This window comes from Sciurus carolinensis, chromosome X (assembly GCF_902686445.1).
Source record: "Sciurus carolinensis chromosome X, mSciCar1.2, whole genome shotgun sequence".
Classification (NCBI taxonomy): Eukaryota; Metazoa; Chordata; class Mammalia; order Rodentia; family Sciuridae; genus Sciurus; species Sciurus carolinensis.
This window is the reverse complement of record NC_062232.1, coordinates 95,685,418-95,703,977: the sequence shown is the minus strand read 5'-3', so window position 1 is coordinate 95,703,977 and position 18,560 is coordinate 95,685,418. Positions and strand designations below refer to the sequence as shown.

General features: G+C 37.4%; 1 protein-coding gene across 3 annotated transcripts in view; it reads left to right on the top strand.

Annotated features, from left to right (window-relative positions):
• Positions 1–8,793: 8,793 nt before the first annotated feature.
• Positions 8,794–18,560, top strand: part of Il13ra2 (interleukin 13 receptor subunit alpha 2) — a 60,378-nt gene continuing 50,611 nt past the window's right edge. The window contains exons 1-2 of one of the 3 annotated variants that reach the window (XM_047536536.1): positions 8,794–8,918; positions 9,203–9,338. The gene's annotated coding sequence lies outside the window, so the exon portion shown is untranslated. The remainder of the gene's footprint in view (positions 8,919–9,202; positions 9,339–18,560) is intronic. The other 2 variants (XM_047536540.1, XM_047536535.1) reach the window with 2 other exon arrangements.

The window sequence follows — 18,560 nt, the reverse complement described above, 5'->3', positions numbered from 1 at the left end:
ACCTTGTATTCTTGTTGAGCCTATTTCTACCTCCACCATCCTACCCTTGCTCCTTCCTCTCCTTTATGCCAGCCTGATCTTCCTTTTTATAGAACATTTGCTTAACAAGGAGGTTTTTTGTTTGTTTGTTTGTTTGTTTTTGTACCAGAGATTGAACCCAGGGCACTTAACCACAGAGCCTCATCTCCAGATTGTTTTATTTTTTATTTTGAGACAGGGTCTCACTAAGTTGCTCAGGGCCTTACTCTTGCTGAGGTTAACTTTGAACTCACAATCCTCCTGCCTCAGCCTCCCAAGCTGCTTAGATTACAGGCACGCACTATTGTGCCCAGGTCCACAGGCATTTGTATTTTACTGAATGCTTTCTAGGCCCAAAGAATGAATTCCTAATGGTTTAATGGAATTTGCATCACTATTTCTACGAGGGCATTCTTGGTATCCTCTCCTTCAATATTTTCATATCTGCCTTCCTCCCAAAACTCCTTCTACTAGCTACCCCCGCCTGACCAGACTTTGTTAATGGTCACTTTTCATAAGGTATTAGCACTTTCAGCAGGATAGTCAAAGTGAAGTGAGGCAGATGTATGGGGGAGGTGTAATACCTAAGTGTACACACACAGATTCAGGGATAGGTGTGCAAACTTCACTGAGAGCTATAATTCCAGTCTCAGAGGAAGACTCTTCCAATTGATATAAACAACATAAAACCCATCTCAGAAGGGACCCATCTCAGAAGCTTTTCCTCCAATCAGGAAAGGAGGATTTTAGTCTATTTCCGGAAATTCTTCTTGTATCCATGATCACCTAATTGCTAGCTTATTCTCAGATTCTTTTCCAGTGAAATATGATTATGAGATCTGTGATACAGGCTTGAATAAGTTTTTTTAGTTACCCAGAAACTGACTATTCAGTGAATGTCTTTGTCTCTGTGGGCGTTCTCCCTTTGAATTGGCTTTTCTCTGCTATTGCAAGGTTTATTTCAGGGGCTGATACTTCTGCTTTATTCTCTAAAGAACTGTAAGAAGCAGTCAAGATGGCTTTGGAAAACATGGGAGGAGAAAAAGAACACATAGAGGCTTCATTCTTTTTAAGGACAATCTGATCTTAAAGATGATCTGGATAAAAAAATGAGTCTCGAAAGTATAGACCTTGCCAAACCATGAGAAAATCATCTGCTTTAGCACGAAGTTGTTTTGTGACCCCTTTGGAAAAGAACAGTTTGAATGAATGAAAATGCAGATGTGACTGTAATAAATTGGAAAATGTGCAAACACAATGATTTATGTTGTGAGACTTCCCTCCAATAGTGGAAGTATGAGTATATCCTCCAGTCTTTTTATAAATTGGTTCACTACAAACAGATATTGTGGGCTCTCTTGTGTTTCTTTTGAAAAAATCAACTGCAGACTGCAAAAATCTACCAATTTCTGTTCTCGCTTTTCCTTGGCACACAGCTAGACTACATTTCCCCTTCCCTTGCAATTAGTTTAGGCCATTTGACTAAGTTTTTTCCAATGATGTGATACCAGAAGTGACATGTGTCAATTCCGGGACTTGCCCATAGAACCTCCACACATACACTTCCAGACTTCATCTGCCTCTCCATGGAAAGGAGCGCTGACAACCAGCGCAACGTCGGAAACTAGGACGATCATAGATGGCTATCAATGATCCCAGTACTCATCAGGACTGTTAATAAGAACTTATCTTCTGTTTTATTGGAACCATTACATGTTGGGGTTTATATGTTAAGGTTGTTTAGTCTACCCTACTGCATTTCTTAAAAGCACTGCATCCCCCATAATATGTGGCACTATGCTTGGCATAGAGTAGGTGCTCAAAAATAATGAATGAGCCATTACACTAGCTCATTCATGGAAGAGCTCCTAGAAGGTAAAATTTCTGTGGAATGCTAAACTAAAGAATTCCCCCCTTTACACATATTTTTATTCATTTTTTGTGTGGTATTGGGGATTGAACCCAGTGGTGCTCTATCACTGAGTTACTTCCCCAGCCCTTTTTATTTTATTTTTTAAATTTTGAGACAGGGTTTTGCTGAGTTGAGCAGACTGGCCTCAAACTTGCAATCCTCCTGCCTCAGCCTCCTAAGTAGCTGGGATTACAGGTGTGAGCTACCATGACCAGCTTCATTTTCCATTTTAATTAATATTCAAGTACCAAACACCTAACTGCTGTTTTTACAAAAAAATTCTGATAAGGTGGAGTATATTACTTCCATTTAACACATAAGAGAAACTGAGGCTCAGAGAGTTAAGCTACCTTCCCAAGGTCACACAGTTTCTTTTTTTTTAATATTTTTTAGTTGTAGATGGACACAATACCTTTATTTTATTTATTTATTTACTTTTATGTGGTGCTGAGAATTGAACCCAGTGCCTCACACGCGCTAGGCAAGCACTCTACCACTGAGCTACAACCCCGGCCCATAAGGCCACACGGTTTTTAAACAGCTGGGTCGAGATTCAAATTCAAGCCTATCTGACTTTAAAACTTTCTAATACAGAATGCCTCTTTTAAGATATATTTGATTTAATATGCTATGCTTGTTTACACTTGAATCTTGAAGTTATAATGTGATTCATAGTGAAGTGTAATTACTCGGAACTCAGTAAATCCCCCAATAAAGTCACACATAAGCTATTTAACCTTAGTCAACTATTAGAACCACTTCATTAGTCTTGCCATCAACTTATGACCTTCTCTTACACTCTAAGTCATCTCTAAAAATATAGAGCAAATAGAGTAAAGCTTAGCTAGAAGTCTTGGGGATTGAATTTGAGACATCATGGTTTGATGATTTTCCGGTTAAGGATCAGAAAAAAATGGAAGCAAGATTTGTATTTTGTTTTTTTTTTTTCTTTCCCTCCTTTCTTTTCTCCTTCCCTCCCTTCCTTTCTTCTTTCCTTTCATTCTTCTTCCTCTTCCTCCTCCTCCTCTTCTTGTTCTTCTTCTTTTTTATTTGTTTTTGTGCTAGGGATGGAATCCAGGGCCTTACACCTGCTAAGCAGGTACTCTACCACTGAGCTACATCCTCAGTTCAGTCCTTACTTTTTAGGGAAATCTTTCAAAATTTAGAAATTCACTTTCTGACCAAAGAGACTGTTATAGTGATATTCAGAACTAGAGATAGGTACTCTAGGGGTTGCTTTATATGGGCATTGAGGTCATGAGTAGAAATATAAGAGTGTCTATTTATATTACTTTTATAAAAATAACATATCTATGTTTTATTGCATATAATAACAAAAATCAAACAACTACACACACAAACACTTTTATGTTATATATAAACAAGGTTACCATCACATGACCTGTTTGATGATCGAGGGTCACCTGGGAACTCATATAATGTTTCTGGAATATCCTAAGGCAAAATTCTAGAGGGAACCATACACCACAGCCTGAAATCTCAGCGACTCTGGAGGCTAAGGCAGGAGGATCACAAGTTTGAGGTCAGCCTCAGCAATTTAGTGAGGACCTAAGCAACTTAGCAAGACCCTATCTCAAAATAAAAAAAATAAAAGGGGCTGCAGATGTGACTCAGTGGTAAAGCACCCCTGGGTTCAATCGCCAGTACACCTCCCTCCCCCCCAAAAAATCTAGAGGAATGTACAAGGACACATTTATTAGTTTATTTTCATCTTATTGCAAGATATTTACATGTCCCCAGTTAGATTTCCCTATCTCATTATCTAGTTAGAAATAAACTAACACTCAGAAAATGGTTCTAAAAAATTCTTGCAAAAAATATTGAAGGTATTACTAGTAGTAAGCACAAGTGAACAACAAATTGATAGCATTCTTGGTCAGACACATCATTAGAATAAATACAAAACAAATCCAAAGCCATGATGATCTAATCATTCCTGCGAAAATGTCCTTCAAATTTAAAAATTAACAAGAAGGCTGTGACATATAAAATTAGTATCTCGTATAATAACAGTAAACTTCACCCTAAATGTTTTATGCCTTAAGACATTAGCTCATTAGGAGCCTGCATGTACGTGATTTCAAAATTAGCATACATCTATTGAGGGGATATGTTCAAAATAAGAAAACGAAGTGGGGTGTATCAACGATAAACTTTGGAGACCACTATCTTAATATAACTCCTCATCTTACAGTATTATAATATATATTTATAAGTCCCTCCTCTGTACTAGACACTAATTCCTTGAGGGCAGAGAAATGGCCTTATGTTTGTACCTAGAGAATGTAACTTTGGGGTTGTAAGTCAGTTAATATATGCTAAATGAAAATAGAAATTCAAGTCAGCAAGGGATAAGACATCCTGAGTTCTATTGCAAAGTGGACAATTTTTGGTTCATGTTCCTAAAAAGTGTACTTTTATTTTCTTCATCTAGAAAAAGAGGTAAATAGTTCCTGATCTAGTTAATCCTGTGGCTTCTTATGTAATTGAAATAAAAATAAATATAAAATTTAAAGCCATAAAAAAATAAAGCTCTGCTTTATTCCTATTATTTTCCAAATATAAACTACTCTGGAAGCTTAATATCATGAAAAACCAAGAAAAGAAGACAGTGATAGCTATGAACTGGACATTAAAATAAATGTCTTTTGGCATGGTTCCTTTGCAATTGCTGACTCTTTCCTCCAATTGTTTGAGCAAATAAACTGTTTGAACATAGTATAAAGGTTACAGGATTTTTTCAAAAGGGAGATGTAGAAATTTCCAAATGCCTCTTAGAGCCCAAGTGGTGTCAGCATTTTCTTTGTTCTTGTTTTAGTCCATTCTACTTTGAAAGAACTCATTTAGAGATAAGAATTAAAGTGGAAAACACAAAGGGGAAATCAGAGGGGCAGCTCCCCTGTTCCGTGTAAGACCTCATTTCCTGAAATGTGGAGGCACGTGGTCACAGGGCATTTCAAGTCTAATACTTCATTTCTATTTTAAGTCAAGTAACTAAATACCTGTCTTTCCTTTTAGTTTCAGGAATACACTCTAGCAGTTTAATAAAGCCAGAGATGTGGTGCCTTGGGAAAAAGGGAATTGGTATTAAAACCTCAGGTTTTAGTAGGTGGGGAATCGTAGGCCAGGAATGAGGTTTATGTGAAGAGAGGCTGACCTGTTCTGCCTGATCAAAGTTAAGGTTCATGAGAGAAGCAGGTGAGATGTTTTCTGATCATGACCTGATATTACCTCTCAGGTTTTTTCCCGAACATTTTTGTACTGTCCCTTCACAAAACAGCCCATTTGATTCTCACTTTCTTTCTACTATGCTCTTTTTCTCTCCTTTGCTTCTTGCATGTGTGCCCTTGTTTAAGTGTTTATAAATAATATGTATGTGATCATGTATATCAATATATATAAATCTATATAACTCATGATAAAGTACAGCTCGTAAGCACTGAATCAATGTTTTGGCAACATTTTTATTTTTTGGTACTGGGATTGAACTCAGGGGTGTTTCACCACTGAGATACATCCCCAGCCCTTTTTGTTTTTTATTTTGAGACAGAGTCTCACTGAGTTGCTTAGGGCCTCACTAAGTTGCTGAGGCTGGCTTTGAACTTATAATCCTCTTGCCTCAGCCTCCTGAACTGCTGGGATTATAGGTGTGCACCACCAGGCCCAGCTTGGCAACGTTTCTAAATAAATGAAAGCAATCTCCAATTAGAACTTGTAATTGAATGAATTGTGCTTGGTATTTCTGTTTACCATTTAGTGATTTAACTGATGATTGCTGGCTTCACTAGTTTATCAAAATAGAACATGTCTGACGAAACTCACTATTCTGTATAATTATTTTGCACAAATTAAAAAAATAGAGCCAGGCGGGGTGGCACACACCTGTAATCCCAGAGACTCATGAGGCTGATACAGGAGGATCACAAGTTTGAGGCCAGGCTCAGCAATTTAGCCAGATCCTAAATAACTTAGTGATACCCTGTCTCAAAATAAAAAGGGCTGGGATGTAGCTCAGTGGCAAAGTGCCCTTGGGTTCAATCTCTAGTACCAAAAAAACAAAACAAAACATGTCACAGTGTCATCTAATATACCAAGTATTCTTCATAGTGATTGTTCAATTCATTCATTCATTTAGAACATATTTATTGAGCACTTATATCTCTGGCACTGCTTTAGGTACTTAGGATTCAGTCGATGAACAAAATAGATCAAAATACCATCTGCGTAGAGCTTAGAGTCTAGAAGAGAGAGGCAATAAATGATAAACAAACTAATAAGCAAATAGATATTAGAAGGAAATATATGCTTTGAAAAGATAGAAATAGTAGGTATTTGTTCAAATGGCTATTCACAAAAAGATAAAAGATAAAAAGTGCTGGTGAGGATTTGAAGAAAAGGGAACTCGTGCACAAAGTTGGTAGGAAAGCAAATTAGGGCAATCCTTATGGAAAACAGCATGGCATTTAAAAAAAAAAAATTAAAGCTAGAACTACCATATGATCCAGCTATACTACTAATGGGCATAGATTCAAAGGAAATTAAATCAATATTTCGAAGAAGCATCTGCAAGCCCACGTTTTTTTTTTTTTTTTTTTGTGGTACTGGGGATCGAAGCCAGGGCCTCGTGCTTGCAAGGCAAGTACTCTACTGACTTGAGCTTTCTCCCCAGCCCCTTCGTGTCCATGTTTACTGCAGCACTATTCACAGTAGTGAAGAAATGAAACAACCTAAGTAAGTGTCCATCAACTGATGAAGGAATAAAGAGAATATGGTACACAATACACAATGGAAAACAGTTTAACCGTAAAAAAGAAGGAACTTCCGTCATTTGCAACAATATACTGAGAGTTCAGGCATAGAAAGAAAATTACTACACGATCTCACTCATATGAGGAATCTAAAAAACTTGAACTCTTAGAAGCAGAGTAGAAAGGTGGTTACCAGGAGATAGTGAGATGTTGGCCAAAGTATACAAAGTTTCAGTTAGAAAATTGATAAGTATGTGAGATAATGCAGGTGTTAATTAGCTTGATTTAACCAATACACAATGCATGTGCATTCAAGAGTATATAAAGACACAATAAGTTATACACAATAAATATTTACTATTCTATTTGTCAGTTAAAAATTAAATTAAAAAGAATAGCCAGGCACCGAGGCACAGGTCTGTAATTCCAGGGGCTCAGGAGGCTGAGGCAAGAGGATTGCAAGTTCAAAGCCAGTCTTAGCAACTTAGAGAGGCCCTGAGCAATTGAGCGAGACCCTGTCTCAAAATTTAAAAAATAAAAATAAAAAGGGCTAGGGATGTAGCTCAGTGGTAAAATGCCCCTGGGTTCAATCCCTAGTAGCAAAAAATAAAAATAAAAAATAAAACAAAAAGAATAGTAGGTGTATTACTGAGAGTGGGGGTGGTGGTGGAATTTGCAATTCTAAATAGGGCGACAACAAGGTAGATCTTATTGAAGAGACAATTGAGAACCCAAGGAGCAAGTCGGATCCTAAATTAGATTGACTTTTTCTTTTTCTTTTCTTTTTTGTGCTGGGGATTGAAACCAGGGGTGCTTTAGGTAATACTGACCTACATCTCAGCCCTTTTTATTTTGAGACAGTCTCACTAATTTGCTGAGGCTGGTCTTGAACTTGCAATCCTCCTGCCTCAGTCTTCCCAAGTCACTGGGATTGCAGGTGTGTGTCACTGATCCTGGCCTCTAAACTGATCTTTTAGGGACCGTTCAAGCTCATTACAATGGTGATATCTATTCTGCCCATGTTATGGTTGGTCCCCGTGTCAGCATGAAATCCAGCCAACACCATTTCCTTTCCTTGTGAGAATCTGATTCAGCAATGGAAGACAGAAGCCCTAGAGAATTATTAGTTCTCATGTTCGTGAGTAATATGTTATGAAGACAGTCTTTATACCTTCATAAATTCCAAAAGTTCAAATTTCAAATTTATAACATATGACAAGGAAACCATAGAAATACACCTTGGAATACCCTATGCAATTCTCCAAAGAACCTAACTTTACAAGCTGAAGTGGACTGGAAATAAGGACAGGGATCTAGTGTTCAGCCAAAATATTTCTCTGGTGACCTAAGAATTGGAGAGCCAAGAACCTCATCACCACTCCAGCTTTCTGGCTTCCTTCCAGGCGTCTAAACATTTGTTTCCTGAGAAATACCACTTGAATAATTTCTTGGCCTCTGGACAGGATACCACAAACTAAAACTGCATTGCCCTTGTTTTCTTTTGTGAACGGGAGCCAGGACTTTTTAATTTGTATTTTTTTTTTTTTTTTTTTTTTTTTTTTAGCACTGTCGTAATGCAGCTATATTTTGGTAAATCTGAGCAATATTGCTTAATATTATTCTAAAAGATAATGTTAAGGAAGGAGCAAATACTGTAGACTCCATCAAAATTATAAATACCAAATTTAGAGTACAAAACACAGGAAGAGAAAATCAAAACCAGGCAGATCTTACCAGAATCCTGAAGTAAGACATTTATCTAAAGAAACAGACACAGAATATAAGAGATGCTTTCTGAGGGAAATATTGAAGGAACTGTATTCATTGACCCAGAAGAGAAGCCTGAGGTATACTTTAATAATTGTCCTAAAATGTACCAATGACTCAGATGCAGGGGAGAGTCAATAAATATTTCTTTTATTCTTAGATGATTAAATAGACTTAAGAAGGGCCATGGAAGATTTTGGTTACACTTCAAGAGGAATCTTGATTGCGAAATATTGGAAATGGTTCTTGAAGAAATTTGTGGAATCTTTTCTCTAGAGAGGTTCATAAAAAGGCGAGTCTTATCTGTTCGTGGTAGTTTGAGTGTAGCAGCAAGACCCAGTGACTGTAAGGTTTCTTCTGTATGACTCGATTTGGTGCACCAGCACTTTTGGAACCACATTGTCCTTAGATAATGCTGTAGTACACTGGCCTGCTTTGCACTTCAACTCTTGGTTAAGTGAAATATTTTTTTAAAAGGATATCTTCTATAAAACCTATAACCTTTAGTTATCTCCTCTCACTTCCAAACATAATACCATGAAAGTCTGAGTAATATGCTCAGAATATTTATTGTCTAAATAATTCTCAACTCATGTGTGATAATTAGTATTAATGTTACTTATTCTCTTTGAAAGGAAGGAATGCAACATGAGCTACGCCAGCCCACACAAGTTAGATTACCTTAAACATTTTACAAAAGAAAACAATATTTATTTGACTATTTTCTTTTCCACAGATACCATCAGAAGTTTTACAGATTAAAATTTCTTTTCCTGTAAGTTGGTTTGCCGTTGACCAATATTGCTCTCTTTACATAGGGCTTGTAGAGATAATTCACAAGAACTAGCCGGACCCCATGCACATTTGGAAAGGTAAGTTTTAATTTTCTTAAAATTTATAACAAAATTGTATAAACTAAATGTACTTATTATAAAGTAAAATTTATTTAAAAGTATTTTGTGGAGAGTAATGAGAGTTGGATTTGACACTCAAGGTCATCTAGCTTACTTTTTTATTGATGAAAGTCATTGCCTAAGCTAATGGTAGTAGCATTGAGGCCCAAACTCGGGTCCCCTAACTCACAATCTAGAGTTCTTTAAATGCATATCACTGTGTCTCGGTCCATTTTGATGGTTATTTGTCTGGTGAAGTAGCATGAGTTTGTACATGTCTGTTAGGACTAAAAATCCATTAGTCCACAGAAGTGTCACAGTCATATGGAAGTGAGAGATGATTCAGAAGAGAGACACAGGAAAGGTACCATCTCAACAGGAGACTAATACAGGAGATACTTCCTATGACTTTAAAGAGAACCTTTTCCTTTTGGAATTCTGAAATATCTGCAGGGAGAAGGAGAAGGGAAAGATATTGGAAATAGAAACAAATGCTTGGTATAATGAGAATTTGCATCCTATTAAATACCATAGATAATAGTTAAGAAATGAAATGTGGCCTATATTGGCTACAACAAAACCCCATCAAACTTTATTAAAAAGAATGTTCACAACTAATGAATTCTTTTCTAAAATGTCCATACTAAGTAGCATCTATGCAGCTTGGAGTTAGAGAATCTATCTGTATAATCAAGTGTTTGGGCAACAAAGCAAATGAGATTTGTTAAGCAGTGTGGTGACCTAAAGGGTTCAGGATAATGTGAATGGCTTATGTCATTCATACATTAGGTGAAGAAAAAAGCAGATAACCCAAATTTACACATCATCATTGACTTTTTCCTGAAGAAAAACTATGTTTACTGGACTCATCTCAAATTCTGCCTTTTAAGATGACTCTAGCTCTGTCTACTTTCTTCTCTGACTCATCCTTCCTGGCTCCACCAAATATGCACTAAAAGAACTCAAACATAAATACATATTTCTTATCCTCAAGAATCTCACAGTCCAGTTCCAGTTCAAGAGATAGAGAGATAAATAGACAATTACGATGTAGTCTACTAAATAGAAGAAAGCATTTGTTGGTGTTTTTTGGTTGCTTTTTACTTTTGTTTTGTTCCTTTTTTTTTGGTACTGGGTATTAAACTCAGGAGCACTCTGCCACTTCCCCAGCCCTTTTTATTTATTTTTCTAAATTTTGAGACAGAACCTTGCTAAGTTGCCCAGTCTGGCCTCAAACTTGAGATCCTCCTGCCTCAGCCTCCAGAATTGTTGAGGTCACATGCGTGCGCCAGGTGAGGAAAGTATTTTTCCGAGAGTCTATGGAAACCCAGCGTATGGGTTTCAGAAAAGGGATCATGTCTGAGTGGAGTTTTGAATGATAAATAGGAAAATCTCTTTATCGTCTCCTTTGATTATTAAAAGTATTCTCTAACTAGACTTCTTGTCAATATACTTATCCTCCTTTTTTTTTTTTTTTTTTGTGGTTCTGGGAATTGAACCCAGGGCCTTGTGCATGCAAAGCAAACACTCTACCAACTGAGCTACATCCCCATCTATCTTCCTATAGTTTGAAGGAGGTTCTAGTTCAAAGGTAATGGGGCATAAGAAATTCAAATAATATTTAGGGAAAGGCAAAGTGTTTAGTATGACTTTATTGAGGCATGAAAGAATTTGAGTAAAGATAAGCAGAGGCTTACACATGAAGTGCTTTGGATACCAGGCAGAAATTGAAAAGTAGTTGAATGTGTTTTGAGCGGAGGAAGACTAACCCAGTTCAATTTGCATTTTAATCTGTGGTTGCTAAATGGAGATTGCATTGGATTTGGAAAAAATGACAATGCAATACTAATTAAAGAGTACAAAGACTATTTAAGTCTCTATAAACACCTTGAGAGCAGGCAAAAATCAAGTTAACATGTGTGACTAATTTTACTTAAAAAAATTGTGGGATTTTCTCCACTACCCTCTTTCCCTAATTTGGTTTTTCAAACCTTCGAAAAGAAGTGGAAATGATCACTGGTTTTCTTCACTGGCTTCCTTAAACTTCTTTATTTCATCTTCTCTATTCCTGAAATTCTGCGACCCATTCTGGCATATGGAATTGATGAACCAGGGAAGGGATCTGGTCCTTGTTATTTGATGTTTGGGTACTTCGAATTATCTACGGATGTCTATCCTGAGATACTCCCTGCTTTGTTTACTCCAGAGGAGGAACCTCATGTTTCAACGGTGAGACTTGAGGAATTTCTGTTAAGCATTTACAGAAAATGGTTCATTTGCTAAGGAAAAAAAAACATTCAAGAGCTTTCTGCACAGTTGCCAAGTGTGGCAATGAGGTCTTGTGGTGATTTGGCAATTCCCTATCTCCCTCCCTTTTGTTATTTCATCATTATGTTTAATCTCTCTTCTGAGAATTATTATTTCACCCTAACATGCGTTCATGTATTCATACGGTTATTCATTACACATCATTAACATATACCAGTCCTAGTCCCCATCCCTGTGTGGTGCAAAATCCTTGAGACAAGAATCAGTCATGCTGTGCAAATGTGGGAGAGTAACAAGTACCTGCTTCTTCCCCACATAGCCCTCTTGAGGACTTTATGTGAATATTAACGAGGTTTTTTCAGAGCAAATAATTCCTGCTTTGGGAGCCTGATACAAAGAAGGGATGTCAGTATTGGGATATACCCCAGTCACAAAGGGGTAAATCCTGGCAAATTAATGGACAGATCAATTTTATTTCATTCACCCTGCTGCCCATACTTTCAATCAAAGCTTTCAATTACAAAATTCACACATAGGCTTACTATGTTCCAGGCACATAGTAGGTGCTTTACACACATTAATTCACTTAGTTCTTACTACAATCTTGTAAAGTAAGCTCTATACTATCTATCCCTGTTTTAAAAATGAGGAAACTGAGGCATAGAGAACTTTACTATATTCTCCAGGGTCATATGGTTAGTAAATGATGGAACTGAGATTCAAGCCCAGGCAGAGTGGGCTCTAGATTTAAGGTTCTTAGCCAGTATACCATGGGATAAAACAGGTTTGATTAACTTAGTGTGTACATCTGTAATTCTGTCAGTTATTCCATATCTTTGAAATTTGGACTACATGTATGTGCTAGAAAGCAGCACAAAACCAAGGAAAGTAATTTGCAGCTCAGCTTTCAACATTTTGTTTAGTTTTGTTTTGTTTGTGGTGCTGAGAATCAAACCCAGTGCCTCACACATGCTAGGCAAGTGTTCTACCACTGAGCCACAACCTCACCTCCCTAATATATTTTTGTTTGTTTGTTTATGGTCTATCTCCATTACTAGAATGTAGGCTCAATGAGTGCAGGACTTTGTTAATTGCTATATCTCGATTACCTAACACAGAATTCAATAACTATTTATTGAAAAAAATAACTGACTGCATAAATGAATGAATCACTAAATGGCAGTAACTAGGGAGACAGTAGATCTCAGTGTGAGGAAAGAACTAAAAGATTTCTTCAAAGACATACTGCCAATCTAAAATAGTTAATGAGATCATCCTAATATTAACAGTAAACAATTTATCTGTTCTCTTTCTGGCGATAATACTACTTCAAAGTCAGTGTTAATATATAGTGAATATGATTTCTAAAATTTGTTTTTGTTCTAAATTACATGAAAGATTTGTAGATGAACCTATTAGTAACCCATTTAAGCAGTTTTAAAAACCCATATGCCACTAAAAAAATGACAACTTGAAACAATTAATATGCATTTTTGATCTTTATTTTTCCTGAAAATTATGGTGTATCCTGGCTGTTAGGAATTTTCTGCTGGTTGTTCAGTCTCCAGCTGGGTCTTAACTTTCCAGTTTTATTAAGACTTAATCCTAGGACACACTTGTGTACACTCTGGTTTCCTGTTAATAGTTCATTAAAAACTTCATGATGTGTTTTTTCCTGTCTCAGGATTATCAAAGAGAAACCAAGAAAGATCATGGTGTTTTGGTAAAATTCTACACAATTTTTTCTCAGAACTCTTTTGATTGAAAAATTGTTTTATAATACTGTTTAGAAACTAAAAAGGATCAATGATAAAAAGTTGCATTGTAATTTCATATTCTTGGAAAAAATTTTTAGGTAGGAAAAGCTCATATCTGGCAATGCTGAAGGATAACCTAGTCTGTTTTAATGAATTTGTAGAGAGAAAGCTTTTACCATATTCTGTGAATTATTTTCAGATGGTTTAAAAAATTAAAGAATATTTAATACTAAATAGTAGTGTGATATAATGGAAATGGATTTTTATATAGACTTTGTCATCAGCTAGCTTGGTTAGATCTCTCCTTTCAGGACCTTCAGCTCCTTGTCTGTCAAAGAGGGAATTAAAGTGTTTAGATTGTTTCAGTCTTACTAGTTTAAGATTCTGTGAATATGATAACTTCCTGGTTTTTTTTTTTTTTTTTTTTTTTTTTTTCTTGCGGTACTGGGGATTGAACTCAGGGCCTTGTGCTTGCCAGGAGAACACTCTACCAGCTGAGCTGTCTCCCCAGCCCAACTTCCTGGTTTTTGGGAGGAGGTGTAAGAACCCAGAAACCACTCCTGACGCGGGAACTCACATAAGACAGTTTATTAAGCAAACAGGGAGAGTGTCTCCCTGCAGGGTAAGAGAGACAATGAGAGGAAAAAAAGAGAGAGTGCGCACGCGCAAGAGAGAGAGTGAAATGGAGGAGAGAGCATGAAAGGGAGGAGGAGAGAGCATGAAAGGGAGGAGGAGAGAGAGAGAGAAAATGGGGGGGAGCCATTCTTAAGCAGTGGAATTCTGCGGGCTAACAGGGGACCAATAACGGAGAAGGATACTTGCAAGCTGACTGATGAACCAATAGCTAGCTAGGATGTTCACAGATTGACAAGCTAGGTTGTAAGTTGGGAGGCGGGGAAATGACTGCAGTGGAAAGGGCAGGGGAGCAGCTTTATATTATATTATAGGAGAAATATCAGTTCTCATTTCATAATAGATTAGTAAATATTTTGCTATCTTAGTAATTTTGAATCTAGATAATGGATGTATGTAATTTCATTGTACAAGTTATACTTCTGTGTTTAAATGTTTTTACAATAACAAATTTAGAAATAGAATTGATTAATAAATTATCTGATAGATAATTTACTATATTCAAACTGATCTTCTGAAGCCTATTTTATATCTATAATGTTTTCCTTCATTGTCCTCTGAAACATTTATAGAACATAGTAATACAACTTGTGATCATTCCAGGACAGTATTCTTTAGTTTTTAGGTAGCCATGTCAAGGCTCAGACCAGATTAAAATTTTTTCTTGTGTTCAGATTTTCAAGGCAAAGGTATTCATTGATTAGGAAACTAGCAAATAAAAAAAAAAAAAAAAGATACAATTTGTGCTGATTTGGAAACTCACAACATGTCATTTAGGTTGACTTCATTATAACTTTTTTTGGTAGTGGGTATTGAACCCAGGGGCGCTTAACCACTGAGCCACATCCCCAGTCCTCTTTATATTTTATTTAGAGACAGGGTCTCACTGAGTTGCTTAGTGTCTCCACGTTGTTGAGGCTGGCTTTGAACTCTGGATCCTCCTGCCTCAGCTTCCTGAGCTGCTGGGATTACAAGTGTGTGCCACCACACCAGGCCTGTAACTTTCTTAAACCTAGGATCATAGGTTTTTCCCTAGGTCATCCTACTTCATCCTATTCCAGGTCATCCTATTTCCAGGCTGCTTCTGTAAGAAAATATGGCAGATTGCTTTGTAGCTACAGAAAGTTCTCTTTGGATGACAAGCAATCTTGGGTTCAAATCCCCATTTCAGGCATTTCCTAAATGTAAGACATTGGGAAAGTTTAATTTGCCCAAGCCTGAGTTTCCTGTTGTGTAAAATAGGAATGTAAATTACAGTAGTCCTTTCCTTGTCTGAGGTTTGGCTTTCCATGATTTAAGTTACCCATGATCAACCGTGGGTGAGAAGAAGGGTGAGAATGTAACTGAAAGCTCAGTCCTTGTGCCCAATGCCAATTAATGTCAATTTAATAACAAGGTCACAGTTTTGAGAAAAAGGAAAAAGAAGTTTTATTGCTTTGCTGGCAAAGGAGATACACAGGGGACTCCTGTCCCAGAGGCTGTGATTCTGCCCATCAGGGAAAACAGAGGACTTTTAAAGGAGCTATTCAAAGGGTACATTCCAGGTGTGGTCTGGTGGGGGTCCCAGGACACCCTGATGGTGTGTTAGGATTCACTTGTTAATTTGGGAGATATTCACTTCCTAGATCCTGGGGCAGACATCTCCTTCCTGTGGGGCAACAGATAACTCAAGGTAATCTTGTTCCCTGCCCCCAGGTTAAGGAGAGGGAGAAGAGGAAAAGGAAAACATGAACCCTTTAAAAACAAGCCTCAGAACTATGTTCAAAAGGTGAAGTGGACCATTGTTACAAGAAAGCTATAATAAGAGTGCATAGCTTTAATTACAATGTATTATTGTAATTATTCACTTTTATTTAACTATTGATAATCTCTTGCTATACCTAATTTATAAATTAAACTTTATCATAGATACATATGATAAAGACCTCGACGAATTCAGAGAAGCCTTTATTCCTTCGCAGATTCAGGAGTCACTTTCCGGATGGGTAAATGGCCTTTAGTTACAGAGGGGATTTTGGTTTTATAGGGTACAATGATGTAATCATTGGGAGCAGTGTACGTGCAGTCTTGACAGTCAGGGGCTAGTTGAACAGGTTAAAACTTTAATTTAGGAAGGTAGTTGTAAAAGGGTTGAAACTCAGTGTTGTCTGGGGAGATAAGAGTCCAGATCTCTGGGATGAGTACTCAAATCTTTCCCATTGGTATTTGCTGTGCTTCCGATTTGGACTAGTTAGCTATAGGGGGAAGGTCATGGTTTAGGGCCCAGCATTCGGTATCTGCCCCTTTCCCCCAGGGACCATTGTTCCTCCCTCCTCCAGAGCCGCACCTCTCTCCATTTTTCTTTGGGGGCTATGTTGCAGGAATATTATTTTCCATAACCCCTCAGATATATACAGGGTTCAGTACTATCTATGATTTCAGGCATCCACTGGGGGCTCTAGTTGTATCCCCTGCTTATAAGAGGGGACTACTGTAGTAGTATTTACATTACAGGATTGTTGTGAGGACTAAAAACTGAGTAATCACTGAACATACTGCCTGACATATAGTTTAGACTAACAGTATCAGTCTGTTCTGTTATTATTATTGCTTTCCTTTATTTACTTTATTAGAATAAAAAATATGTGTCCAAGAACTAAAAAAAAGTGGATATGGTTGCATTCAATGAATATCTTGCATTATTGAACATCTTCTGTACTCTAGGAAGTAGATTTATAAAGGCAAATAAGGTACTATTCCTGCACCTAATGGAAGTAAATACTAAGGTGAGAGACATGTGAAAGTTTAGTTAGTGTTGAATTTAAAGGAGTGACAGTAGGCAATTACTAGAATTTAAGGGGAAATCAAAGCAAAAAAATAGAAAACAAACTCCCTGTTATGGTTTATATATAAAGTATCCCCCAAAAGCTCATGTGAGACAATACCTGAATTTTCAGAGGTGAAATGCTTAGATCAAGAGATATAATCTAATTAGTGGGCTAATCCACTGATATGGTTTAACTGGGTGATAACTGTAGACAGGTAGGGTATGGCTGGAAGAAGCAGGTCACTGTACAGGACTGGTGCCTTTGAGGTTTATATTTTGTCCCTGGTGAATGGAGTTTTTTCTCTGCTTCTGGTTGCCATGTTCTGAACTGTTTTCCTCCGACATGCCCTTCTGCCATGATGTTCAGCCTCTCTGGAACCCAGAGTTATGGAGTTGGCCCACCATGGACTGAACCCGTGCAACCATGAGCCAAAATAAACTTTTTCTCTTCTATGTTGTTCTTGACAGGTATTTTGGTCACCAACAAAAAGCTATAACTGGGTTTGAAACATCATTAACACATTTTTCCCCCTTTAGGTTTAGGGCATTGTTTGATTTTGGGATTCCATGTATAGATATCCTTGTGAAGAAGAACTCTGTAATATCAGTTGGTGCTTTAATGAAGATTTTATTCTCTATTAGGGTCAAGGGTAAGCTGCTATAATCAAGAGACTTCAAAATATAATGACTTAAGCAACAGACTAAGAGGTGGACAGGCAGCACTGGTACAGGTCACCTAAGGCCCAGGATCCTTCTGTCTTGTTTTTCTGCCATCTCTTAGTTTGTTGACCTTGTGGTCAAATAAGGTGCCCACTTTCACAGCTGGGTTATAGCTTGCTGATTGGATGGGAGGAGGGAAAGAAAAAGACAAGTATCTTGCTTGTCAAAGCACAACAAGAAAGTTTGCACACATCACTTTTTGCCTATCATTGTCCAAGTTTTAGTCCTATCTTCAAACCAAGCTGCAGTGAATTCTGCAAAATGCAGTCTCTAACTGGGAGACTGTGTCCACAACTAAAGCTCATGAGTTCTATTACTAAAAGGAAAAAGAGGAGAATGCATACTGGGAAATAATTAGCAATCTCTGCCACAGTTTTCCAGACAACTTTATCTTAACTTCCTAAAAGATGTAGGCCTTTGCAAAAGGTAGGCAATATGACTGATAAAGAAAATGTTATAATAAAGGCTGACTTCTCTAGGGTATTTTCTGACACCAACCAATTCTCCAAATCTCAGATTCTCTGATATCAACTTGGGAGTTCAACAACTGAATTCAATTTTGATGTGAGCTATGCTTCGTGAACAAAGGCCCCAGAGATTAAAGACTCAATCCCACAAGATGGCACCTACCTCAGATGTCAATAGCAAGTCCAAGTGTCTCTGCCCAACTGGCTGTAATTTGGGTGTTCCCATCCACCCACCCCAGGTCCAATAGTTTACTAGAATAACTCCAAGAACTCAGGAAAACACTTTACTTACCACTACCAGTTCATCATGAAGGACACAACTTGGAAACGGCCAAATGGAAGAGTTGTATGGGATAGAGGAGTATGAAGCTTCCATGTCCCCTCTAGGCTCATGCCATTGTTCCAGCACTTTGACATGTTTGCCAACCTGGAGCTCTGTGAGTGAACACTCATTTAGTTTGTTTGTTTTTTAGTTTTTAAAAAATTTCCTGGGGCTGGAGCTGTGGCTCAGTGGTAGAGGGCTTGCCTGGCATGTGCAAGTCCCTAGATT